The sequence below is a fragment of the Galeopterus variegatus genome, unplaced genomic scaffold, assembly GCF_000696425.1.
Source record: "Galeopterus variegatus unplaced genomic scaffold, G_variegatus-3.0.2 Scaffold849, whole genome shotgun sequence".
Classification (NCBI taxonomy): domain Eukaryota; kingdom Metazoa; phylum Chordata; class Mammalia; order Dermoptera; family Cynocephalidae; genus Galeopterus; species Galeopterus variegatus.
Genome location: NW_007726960.1, coordinates 205,263 through 218,207, shown reverse-complemented (window position 1 = coordinate 218,207; position 12,945 = coordinate 205,263). Strand labels below are relative to the sequence as shown.

The following is a 12,945-nucleotide window of genomic DNA, read 5'->3' as shown; positions in this document are numbered from 1 at the left end:
TAACTTTATGGTCTTGGGACTTACATTTATGTCTTTGATCCATTTTGAGTTGATTTTGTTATATGGTGAGAGAGCAGAATCTAGTTTCTTTCATCCACATATGGATATCCAGTTTCCCCAGCACCATTTATTGAAGAGACTGTTCTTTTTCTAAAGTATGTTCTTGGCACCTTTGTTGAAAATCGGGTGGCTGTAGATATATGGATTTCTGAGTTCTCTATTTTGCTCCATTAGCCTATGTGTCTGTTTTTGTGCTAGTACCATGCTGTTTTAATTATTGTAGCTTTGTAGTATATTTTGATGGCCAGTAGTGTGATGCCTCCACTTTTATTCTCGGTCAAAATTGCTTTGGCTATTTGGGGTCTTTTGTGGTTCCATATGAATATTAGGATTGTTTTTACTATTTTTGTGAAGAATGTCATTGGTGGTTTGATAGGGATTGCATTGAATCTGTAGACTGCTGTGGGTAGTATGGTCATTTTAACAACATTGATTTTTCCAGTTTGTGAACATGGGATGTCTTTCCATTTTTTTGTGTCCTTGTGTCCATTTTAATTTCTTTCATCAGTGTTTTTATAGTTTTCCTTGTAAAGATCTTTCCCCTCCTTTGTTAAATTTATTCCTAGGTACGTCTTTCCATTTTTTTGTGTCCTTGTGTCCATTTTAATTTCTTTCATCAGTGTTTTTATAGTAAACACTTTTCCTTGTAAAGATCTTTCCCCTCCTTTGTTAAATTTATTCCTAGGTATTTTATTTTTTGTTGTTGTTGCTATTGTAAATGGGATTGCTTTTTTGATTTCTTTTTCCACCAATTTGTTGCTGGTGTATTAAAAAGGTAATGATTTTTGGAGAAAAGGCAACTCTTATACACTGTTGGTGGTAATGTAAATTAGTTCAGCCATTACTAAAAATAGTTCACAATAGTCAGGATATGAATCAGCCTGTGTCCATCAACGGATGATTGGAGAATGAAAATGTGTCATATATATACAGTGGAATACTATGCAGACATAAGAAAGGATGCAATCTTGTCATTCATGGCAACATAAATGAGCCTGGAGGACATTGCGTTAAGTGAAATCACGCCATTCACAGAAAGGTAAATAGTACACGTTCTCACTCATATGTGGAAGCTAAAAAATTGATCTCATAGAACTGGTGAGTGGAATTGTGTTTACTAGAGGCTAGGAAGTGTGGGAGGTGGGAGGGTAGGGAGATGCTGGTTAATAGATGCAAAATTGTGCTTAGATAGGAAAGATAAGTTCTAGTGTTTATAGCACTATGTGGTGATCACGGTTAACAACAACTTACTGTATTATTTCACATAGCTAGAAGAGAGGATTTTGAGTGTTCCCAACACAAAGAAATGACAAGTGCTTGAGGTGATGGACATCCTAATTACAGTGATTGATCATTACACATTGTATACATGTACCCAACTATCACATTGTACCCCATAATTATGTACAATGATTATGTGTCAATTAAAAATAACTTAAAAAGAGGAGGGGACATAAGAGTCTTTAATTCTCCATCTTGAAACAGAAAATCATGCCTGCTCTTTTGATATAATGTTTCTGTAAAATATTGGAGAGTAGCTTGTCCTCAGAACCACAGTCAGGTGAAAGAATATGTGATTGGTTGTCTCCACAGGCTCTTAATATCTGTCTTGAGCGAAGTAGCAAAGTGAGTCAGAATGGTGGCCAGGTCCCGATTACGGAAGCCTGGCTGTAAGTCGTGGGCAGAAAGCTCGGTTGTCTGCCCCCATAGCTGATGAGTTATTTCACCTCTGGGATCCAGTGAATGTTCAGACAGTTGAGTAATCCCACCTTGAGGCACATGGTTGGCATCAGGGTGAGTAATATCTGAGAACTTGGCATAATAATTAGTGAGGAATGTAAGGACAGTGCAAATGTTTGAGAGGGCTCTGTCTCAATTTCCTGAAATTTCATTTTCATTGCTATCAATTGGCTTGGTCTTGCTCAGAGAATGGGGGCATTCTTAATTTTGTCAGATCCTAGGGATTACTATCATTCTAATATGGTTTCTGGAGGGAGAGAAGATGAAAGCTGTGTTTGTCCACAATCGTCTGAAAGAGCATTTTAACCCAGTGTTTGTTAGAGATGTTAGTAATCTCAGGTTCAATTTTCTATTTCCAGTTAGGAAGCCTGGTTTTATCTCGTAACAGCATATAAATCATTTTCACGTGGCTCTCCCACTGTCACCCAAAGCTTAACCTATCTGGTCAAAGAGTCAGTGTCTGCGATAATGTCTATAAAGCACTCAGTGCTGTGCTTATTTCCGTTTACCCACTGTCAGTCTCCAGCTTAGCAACCCCGATGAAAAATGAGTCTCCCCTAATAACTCTGACCAGCAAGGACTTGCCAAGGACTCTGAGTGGCCAGCTTTTCATAGTCTCATTCTCGAGCCCATCGTTAATGTCAGAGGATGGTATAGGTCTTGGTTAAGTCTTCAGCTCTTTGGGAGGTGGTAGGGGTTGGTAAGGTGATGCGTCCTAGTTGAATCACAGAGAATTTTCTAATAGATGGTGGCTGACAAAATCAACATGTTTACTATAGAGAGAAGAGACGAACTTCTAGAATAGTGGTTCTCAAACTTTTAGTGTCCACCAGAATCCCTTGGAAGGCTTGTTGAAATACAGATTGCTGGACACCATGCTTGAGTTTCTGATTCAGTAGGACTGAGGGAAGGGCCTAATAATTTACATTTCTAACAAGTTCCCAGGTGATGCTGATAGTGCTGGTCTGGAGAACCACACCACTGCTCTAGAACAATGGTTCTTTAAACTTTAGTGTGCAAAGGCTTTTCTGGGAGGGCTTACTAAGTGTTTCTAAGGCCTCACTTCCAGAAAGTTACATTTGGGAAGTTTGGGGTGGAGCCCAGGAATCTGCATTTTCAAGAACCCCAGGTAACTCTTATACAGGAGCCATAAGAGTTCAGCAGACCATACGTGAAAAATGCTGCTCTGTAGGCTTCATGTAACAAGGATCAGAAATTAATCACACTTGTTCATTTATTCATTCATTCATTCACTTTTACTACATTGGAATACTGCTTTTGTAGTTTCCACATGTACGTTAATAGCAGTCAGTATCCCAGAAGGAAATGGAATTTATTTCAGATAATTTAAGTAAAGAGAGAAGTAAAAATAGAGATTTTAGCAAAGAGATCACCGACAGAAGTGTAGGCAGGTGTATTAGTCAGGGTTCTCTAGAGAGACAGAATCAATAGGATACGTTATAGTTATATGAGAGGGATTTATTAGGGAGATTAGCTCATGGGACTGTGAAGAAAAGTTCCATGATAGGCTGTCTATACACTGGATGCCGGTAGTGTGACTCAGTCCAAGTCCAAGTCCTCAAAACCAGGGAAGCTGATGGTGTCCTTGGTGTAAGTTCTGGAACCCGAAAGCTGAAGAGCCTCGAGCTCTGATGTCCACGGACAGGAGAGATAAGTGTATCCCAGCCTCAGCAGACTGATCCAGAGCTTCACCTCTTTCCTCTGTCTTTTGTTCTCTCCGAACCCCCAGCAGATTGGATGGTTCCCACTCACAATCAGACTCTCATACTGATCTCGGCTGGAAACACCCTCATGGACACACGTAAAAAGATAGCTTCACCAGATTTCTCAGCATTCCTTCATCTAACCAAGTTGACACCTAGAATTAACCTTCACAGCAGGGTTAAGGAAATAAATAGTGAAGCACGCAAAGATTATCAGCAGCAGAAGTTGTTACCACTTCTCTGGTGAAGGGACAAGTGAGGGAAATGGTATTATTTTGAGGGCTTATTAAGAGCTCGGGCCATGGAGAAAGGTCACTCTTCTTACCCGTTATTTAGATGAAAACCTCTGAAACCTAACCAGGGGAGACACAAAGTCTCTTAGTGTCACAGAGTGATATTTTAGTCATATTCTCACTTGGAACCATTTGAAACCAAAATTGCATTGTAGCCATCACAAGTACCCTTCATACAAGGGGTAGACGGGGAGAAATAATTGACTAATATAAAATATGCTTAGGTGTAACCATCTCCACCTCTGTAGCCAGTCAAGAGGCTGATGCTGATGATCATACCTGCTTCTCTCCATCACCATTTCATGTTCCCCTTAGTGTCTTCCATTACCTTGGCTCATCAAGATTCTTTACCTTCGTACTCAAAAGGTCTAAGTCCTTAATGGGCCTGTGTTTACTGGGTTGCCATAGTTTCCCGTTGACTTTATTATTGGGCATGGGAATACTGTACTAAGAGGCAGCCCAGTGAGTCCCTTGGACTTTAGACATAGCCTACCTGTTCCTGTTGTAAAATGGCCACCTCCTTTCTTCTTAGTAATGGTATAGTTATCAACTGTTCTATCAATACATTAACCTCCCTTTCTGCCTGTCACTCCTATGGTGTAGAATCCCAACTGGGAAGTATCCTCTTCAGATTTAGCAGAATCACGTCTGTGTTCCTTGGTGGAAGCTTTCTTTTCCTGAGAACTAGCATCTCCTGTATTTTCATGCCTACCTGTTCCTGTTGTAAAATGGCCACCTCCTTTCTTCTTAGTAATGGTATAGTTATCAGCTGTTCTATCAATACATTAACCTCCCTTTCTGCCTGTCACTCCTATGGTGTAGAATCCCAACTGGGAAGTATCCACTTCAGATTTAGCAGAATCACGTCTGTGTTCCTTGGTGGAAGCTTTCTTTTCCTGAGAACTAGCATCTCCAGTATTTTCACTCTCCTGTATTTTCATAGTGTGTGTCCATTATGAGAAGTTCTTCCACATACTTCCTCCTTAAACCACTTTCTTTTTTTTTTTTCCCTGACCGGTAAGAGGATCGCAACCCTTGGCATGGTGTCATCTGCACCACGCTCAGCCAGCGAGCGCACTGGCCATCCCTGTATAGGATCTGAACCTGCAGCCTCGGTGCTACAAGCACCACACTCTCCCGAGTGAGCCACGGGGCCGTCCCTAAACTACCTTTTTAACCACTATTTCAGTCTTGTTCTTTCTAATTCCTTGACCTCTACCCATTAGTCATTGCCCATGTATCAATGTAAATCTGACTCTTAGGCCATCTTGCATTCTCAGTAAAGTGACCAGTAGATGTTTTGCTCAAAGTTAAACCCACTGGAAAATTGCCCTTTGCTACTGTTTTTTTTCCCCTTTGTTACTGTTTTTTTTTTTTTTTCTTAAGGATACCTTCAGTGGGAAACTGATATTGCAGCTGACCATACTGGAAAATTGCCCTTTGCTACTGTTTTTTTTCCCCTTTGTTACTGTTTTTTTTTTTTTTTTCTTAAGGATACCTTCAGTGGGAAACTGATATTGCAGCTGACCACAAGTGCTAGCATATCATGCAGACCCATCAGTAAACCAGGTCTGTCATTTTCTTCTTCTATTCATTGGTCTCAGAGAACTCCCCGTGAGGCATGGAAGAGGCAGCAGGAGTAGGTACTATGGGAGTTTGAGCCACTTGCTCATTCAGTTTATGCCTTCTTTTCCTATTCATTTATTTCATTCCTATTTAATGATGAAATGTTGCTTCACATATTCAGTTTCGTGGCTCAGTAGATCAGGTAGCCTACTTCACGGTGGGCTGCTCTGGTAGTCACTGGGTATCCTATAGCTCGATGTTCAATCTCTACCATGGCCCAGTGGAATTATGAGCAGCTTCTCAAATTGAAAATAATTGTTGGCAGAACACTGTAGGGTTTGTGCAGTGACTCTCCTTTTGAGGCTTCCTGGAGGCTGTATACAGCAGACCTATCTGCCTTGATAATTGAAGTACCGTTGGGTCTGCTGGTCATAAAACAGTGCAGCTTACGTTGCAGCCTTTATCAGCTGCAAAGCCCTCTCCTGCTCTGGGCTCTACTTAGAACTAGCAACTCTACTTGAATGTGCTGTATGTTGCTTCCACAATTCAGAGAAGCTTTCCAAGTTTTGTGCATTTTGTTCTTTTTGGTAGGCAGTGCCAGGTGAAACAAAATCTTTAATCAGAGGGGATACCTCTGCATGCCCCAGACTTCTCTGGAAACTTCACAGCCTTTAAGATTTTGTGGGGTTCTTGCCATTTCCTGCTTATCAGGTCTAGTAATAATGTCATTAATGTAGTGGACCAGCATTATGTTTCTTGGGATATTAAACAATCAAGATCCCTGAGGACAGTCTTACAACAAATCGTGTGAAAATTGAAATAGCCCCAAAGCAAAAGAATGAATTTATACTGCTATCCATGATATGCAAAGGGGAGCTACTTCTGATTGTCTTTATTTTGGATTCAAAAAATGTAATTGCTAGGTTAATAGATCTGTACCAGGTTTCATGGGCTGTGTTGGCCTTTTTCAGTAAATATACCATATTTTTGAATAGCATCTGCAATTAGAACTATTTCTCCTAATTTTATGATAATCCATTGTCATTATCCAAGATCTGTCTGGCTCTTTCACAGGCTAAACAGGATATTGAATGAGGATGTATCATTGTTGAGTCTTTCAAGTCTTTGATAGTGTCACTAATCTCTGCAGTTCTCTTAGGTATGAGTGTTGGTTGTAGTGCGCTATTTTGGTGGAGGTGGGGGCAGTTTCAAGGGATTCCAGTTAGCTTTTCTCATCGTAAGAGCCTGCACAATGGCCTTCATTAGACAGGAAGTGACATAGGGATTCTGCCAGTTGATGAGTATGTCTATTCTAACTGTGCATCCAACAAGTAGGAAAATAATGGCTGGATGGGTCTATGTACCCACTGGACTTACACGATGAGAAAGACCTGGGCCAAGACTTCATTTGTTACTGGAATTCCATAAGCCCCATTTTGACTAGTAGATCATGTGGCATTTGGCGTTCTTAAAGGGATTCGTGAACCCCAGAGGGTCTATGTATTTCCTTTTTCTTTGCATCACGTCACCCTGTTAAATGTCCACTATAGAAACTTTTGGGTTCTCTACCTGTATCTCAATTTGGGAGTTTAAGGTCTCAACCTTTTTATTTGGTAAGTGCTAAATCAGAGCAGGTAGCAACTCAGCGACCTTTGCTATTACCATTGTCATTAAACAATTAAGAGCAATAGTCATATAACAAATCCTTGTCCTTCACTGGCACTCCATTCCATATGGCAGCAGTGATAATTTGAATAATTGTGATCCTGTTGCATGCCCTGTATTTTTATTGTTTCATTTTTTTCCTGGCAGAGAAGTCATCTGTGCATTCATCATATATGTGAGCAAACCAGTCCCCAAATCCCTACAAATCCCCATGTACTGTATTAAAGTTCCAGCAGGAAACAGATTCATGGCAGATGTTTCAAATGAAGGGACTTTAATGAAGTGTATTACTTATAGAGGTTGGGAAAGGTTAAGAGAAGAAACTGTTTTTATGGTAAGTGTAATAAGTGTAAATTACCTAATTTAAGCCATGGTATTTTGAGGTATCCTCGTTATAGCAGCTTGGTCTTTTCCCTAAATAACATAAGAGTTTACATTACTGTGACCCGGTGGACACTACTAAGAGCTGAGACATGATAACATTTCCTCTCTTTGTTTTCTCTGAGGTTAAAAATAATATAGGTACCTTTGTATCCTTTACCCAGGTTTACCGATTGTTAATATTTTTACACCATTTGCGTTATCATTTCTTTCTGCCTCCTCCCCCCTTGCTCTAACTCGCGCTCCCTCTCTCTTCTCTCTCTCTTATGTATACCCAATTTTTTTCTGAACCACTTGAAAGTAAGTTACATACATCGTGGAATATTCTTATTTAACCATAGCACAGTTATCAATTTCATAAAATTACAGGGATGTGATGTTTTTATCTAGTCTACCATCCAAATTCTATTTTTTTTGAGTGATTTAATAATGTAATAATGTGTTTCATAGCATTTTTCTCCCAATTATTACAGGATCTGTTCAAGCAGCAGGCATTGTATTTCGTTGTCATGTCTCCATAGCCTCTTTTAATCTGGAAAGCTTCCTCACATTCTTTCAGTGTCTTTTATGATATTGACATTGTTGAGGAATATAGTCTCCCCTACTGTTTAAAAATTAAAACTTTCCTCCTTTTGTCTGTCTGTTGTTTCCTTGTGACTAAATTGAGATTATACATTCTTAGCCAAAATACTGTCAAGAATTGGTGGTATTGTCTTCTTTTCAGAGGCACCCTCATTGAGGACTAATTTTGATCTGCCAGTGAAGGTGTTATCTGATTTCTCCACAATGTAGTTACTGTTCTCCCGCCTTGCAGCCAGTTAGCAGTGCAGATATCCTGTTTTTCATCAAGATTTCCTCTTGAATTTTTCATCCATTAATGATTCTTGCCGGATGTAATCTTTACTGTGCTGGTTGCAAAATGACTTTCCAGACCAGCATTTTCTTCACATTTGTCAGTTGGCCCTAAGTGTTCTACTGTAAGCAGTAGATATCCCTTGTTCCCCATTTGTTCGTCTGTTTATTATTAGTGTGAACTCATGAATGTCTGTTTATTCCCATAGTTTATAATTCAGTACTGAACTTAGTTATTTTTAATGCTTAAATCCTGTGTCCTTGTAACACACCTTCATTTTTTTACTTTTAAGTATTTCTCTATTTTCCAGCACAGTTAGATATCCCAGGCTCATCTGATACTTGTCCTGCTCCAGCTATGGAATAAGCTATTTCTCTGAGGAGTGCGGGTTCCTTCCAGTGGGAAATAGCATTAGAGGCCAAGATCTGGGTGCTTAGTTGTGATCATGTACTATGGTATTTTTGCTTCTAGGTCCTTTCATAGGACAAAACTAGGAAATATGTGTATGTATAGACACATATCCATACAAATATACATAAAGACAAGCAAGAATATTTTTAAAAGTTTGTGGAAAAATTGAATTAAAAGCTAATATGAATCCTTCCATGATCTTTTTGAAGACCTCTTGTACATACATGGACATGTACACATAAACATGTATATACATGTATATACTCATGCATAATTTAGAAATCATGAGTTCACACAATGTCATCAACTTCAGTTATTCCCTACATAGTCTTTTCTTGCCATCTCCTATTTCATGTTTATATGTCCCTTTTATCAAATGGATCGCTGGCTCCAAACAACATCAAGCCACATAATCATTTGGTCAATCTTATAATGCATCTAAAGTAGTTTCAGAATTGCTTCTGACCATATCAAATAAACTGCAATAAACATACCTGTGTCTCTATCTTCTCTTTCTAGCTAATTTCCTCCCAAATCAGTGCTCTCTGAGGTGCCACTTCCAGTTTGGAACTCTTTTAAGCTCCGTCCCTGTTGCCAGAGCTATGAACTCGTAGGTCTCAACCCATGTTGAGAAATTTTGCATTTCTTGTTTCACTTTTTCCTATTGGGCTGATTTTGTTTGTGCTTTTTTCTGCATCCCTCTGTTCTTTTTCATAGAATCATAAAAGCCTTTTCTCCTCATCCTCTACACTTTCAGGTTTGTGGTAGTAGCAGCAGGCTGGTGGTGGAAGTGCTGTTGGAATTTGTTTCTTTTTTCCTTTTTACTTATGGTGAAGGTTGCAGTGTTCTGTCTCCTAGTAATGTAGGAGGCATGGGTTTAGTGTGGTTTTATGTTTTTTTCAGGAGGGTGGGGGGAATTCGGTGACCACCATTTTTCTCTGAATCTGTAAACTGTTTTGTAAAAGAGACTTTCATTAAATGAATGCCTTCCACATACAAAAAAAAAAAAAAAAAAAAGAGAGACTTTCAGATCCCAGAGATATTAAAAGGAATATAATGAACAATTTTATACCAATAATTTAATAACATAGACAAATAAACAAATGACTTGAAAATCACAGCTTACCAAAAATGGACACAAGAAGAAATAGAAAATGTAAGTAGCCCTATATCTATTAAATAATTTGAATACGTGGTTAAAAAAAAAAAAAAAGCATTTGCACAAAGAAAACTTCCAGCTCAGATAGTTTCACTGGTGAAATATATCAAATGTTTAAGGAAAAAAATAATACCAGTGTTACATAAGCTCTTTTTTTTTTTTTTTCCTTTTTTGTCCTTTTTCGTGACTGGTAACGGGATCGCAACTCTCGGTGTCGCGCCCGTACCGCGACCGGCACCGGGATCGCAACCCTCGGTGTCGCGCCTGCACTGCGCTCAACCAGTGAGCGGACCGGTCTCTATATGGGATCCGAACCCTCAGCGGGAGCACCGCTGCGCTCCCAAGCGCCGCACTCTACCGAGTGCGCCACCAGGCTGGCCCTACATAAGCTCTTTTTAAAAATAGATGAGTGAATGCTTTTCAGTCCATTTTCTGAGATCTATATACTTCATACTAGCCCGACAAACACATTACAGGAGGAGAAAATTATAACCAGTATCCCTCATTAACCCAGATGCAAAACTACCAAAATAATATTAGCAAATGGAATTTAGCAGTGTATTAAATAAATAACCTATAATGACCAAATGTAGTTTATCCCAGGAATACAAGGTTACTTAAGCATTTGAAAATAAATCAATACAAAATCAAGAAGAAAAAACATATCATCTCAATAGATATAGAAAAAGCATTTGACAGCATTCAACACCCCTTCTTGATAAAACCTCTCAGTGAACTAGGAATAGAATGAAATTTCCTTAGCCTGATAAAGGACATCTACAAACTACTTATAATTAATATCGTATATTTAATGTGAAAAGCCAAATGCTTTCTTCCTAAGGTTGAGAACAAATCAAGGATGTCCACACCCACCAGTTCTAGTCACCATTGTACTGGAGGTACTAACAATTGTAGTAAGCAAGAGAAAGAAATAAAAGGCATAGAGATTGGAAATGAAAATGTAAAACATACTATTCACAAAAGATGGGTGTGAATATAAAAAATCTAAATGCATTCTCACACAGACACTGCCCCTCTGCTTTGAATTAATAAATGAATTTAACAAGGTCACAGAATACAAGGTCATTACACAAAAATCACTTGTATTTCTGTATACTAGAAACAGTTGGAAAATGAAAGTTAAAAATGCCACTTGCAACAGCATCAAAAATATAAAAATCCTTAGGAATAAATCTAACAAAAGTCGTGTAAGACTTCTCCATTAGAAAATATAAAACATTGTTGAGAGAAACTAAAGAAGATAAAAATAAATGGAGAGATATACCATGTTTCTGTGTTGGAAAATTCAAAATTGTATATTTTCCCTAAATTGATTTATAGATTCAATTGCATTCCCAATTAAATCCCAGAATTGCATTTCATAGAAATTGAAAACCTGATTTAAAACTTATATGAAAAAGCAGAGGACCTTAAATAGCTAAGACAATTTTGAAAATGAAGAAAAAATTAGGATACTCTACTGTTTGATTCTGAGGCTGACTAAGAGAAAGCAGAGGGCAAAAAATTGGAAAACTTTCAGCCTGGCCACAGAAACAAGAGTGTAGCCCAGAGACTCTTTGCTAAGGAGATTAGTACAGAAGAAAGGGATTATCAAGAGGAGGGAACAAAAGACCTTGAAGGCATTTAAGAGGTCTTGGAGACTGTATCTTCCATTACAGGCCCAGAGGCCCAGGGAGACAGAATGGTTTTGGGGAACAGGCCAGAGGTGCTGTCCATGGGCTCACTGCCCAGTACCACCTTGGGATGCTGCTCCCCACACCAGCACCTTAGCTGCTTTGGCTGTTCCAGCCATGGCTAAATTGGCCCCAGGTGTGGCTGAATCTACAGCTTTGTGATATACAAGCTGGAAGCCTTGGTGGGGTCCACGTGGTGTTGGGTCTGCCGGCTTGCAGAATGCCGAAGTTGTGAAGGCTCGGGAGCCTCCACCCTGATTTCAGAGGATGTATGGAAAGGCCTGGGGGCCCAGGAAGAGATTTGTCGCTGGGGCAGATTCACTGCATACAGCCTTTGCTAGAGCAATACCAAGAGTAAACGTGGGGTCGGAGTTGCAGCAGAAAACCTCACCAATGCCATGCCTAGTGGAGCTATGGTAACAGGACCACCATGGAAGACCCAGACTTGTGGAGCTACCAGCGTGCAATGCCAGCCTGCGAAAGCTGAAGCATGGCCTAAGACCAGAAAGCCATAGAAGCGGAGCTGCCTGAGGACTTGGGGACCCATCCCCCACACCATTGTGCAGAGGACATTGAACATGGGAGTTAAGGTACACGATTTGTCAACTTTGAGATTTAATGCCTGCCCTGCTGGATTTAGGACCTGTTACCTCTTTCTTTTGGCCTATTTTTCCCTTTTTGAATGGGAATATATACCCTATGCTTGTCACTCCATTGTCTCTTGGCAGTAGATAACTTGTTTTGGTTTCACAGATAGGATTTTGAACTTTGGGCTTTTGAGTTGGAGCAAGTTAAGACTTTGGGGACCAAATGAATGTATTTGTGTGTGAAAAGGACATGGGGTTTGGGGGGACCTGGGGCAGAATGCCACGGTATTGAATGATCCCCCCAAACTCACTGAAGTTTGAATTGTGTCCCCCAAGTTTTATGTATTAGCAACTTGGCCCCCACTGTGACTGTTAAGGGTGAGAAATCCTATTATGGTCATTGAAAGGTGGGGCCTTGAAGAGGTGATTAAGTTGATCATTTAGTGGTGATCGTGGGCATGATTCTGAGGGCTTTAGAAGGAGAGGGTGTGAGGAGCGTGCGCACCCTCCCTCTCTCTCTCTGTCTCTGTTCTGCTCTGTCATTCTCACTATGTGGGACCCTTTCTGACCAAAGTCACCACCAAAGAAGGCCCTCACCATAAATGTTTTCTGGACTTTGGAATTCCGAGCCTGCAAAACTATAAGCAATAAATTTCAGTTACTGAGTTACAGGTATTTTGTTATAAGCAACAGAAACGGACTAACAGAAGAGCTTTCTCTTTCTTGTGATAGTAAGCATAGTTTCTGCTTTTCTGTTAAGTCTTTGGTGCACAGAACTGGATCACGTGTAAACCTAGGTTTATGAATTACTC

General features: G+C 39.8%; 1 protein-coding gene across 1 annotated transcript in view; it reads left to right on the top strand.

Moving 5' to 3' along the window:
- BBS9 (Bardet-Biedl syndrome 9) overlaps window positions 1-12,945 on the top strand; it is a 221,082-nt gene that overhangs the window by 46,891 nt on the left and 161,246 nt on the right. The window lies entirely within an intron of this gene.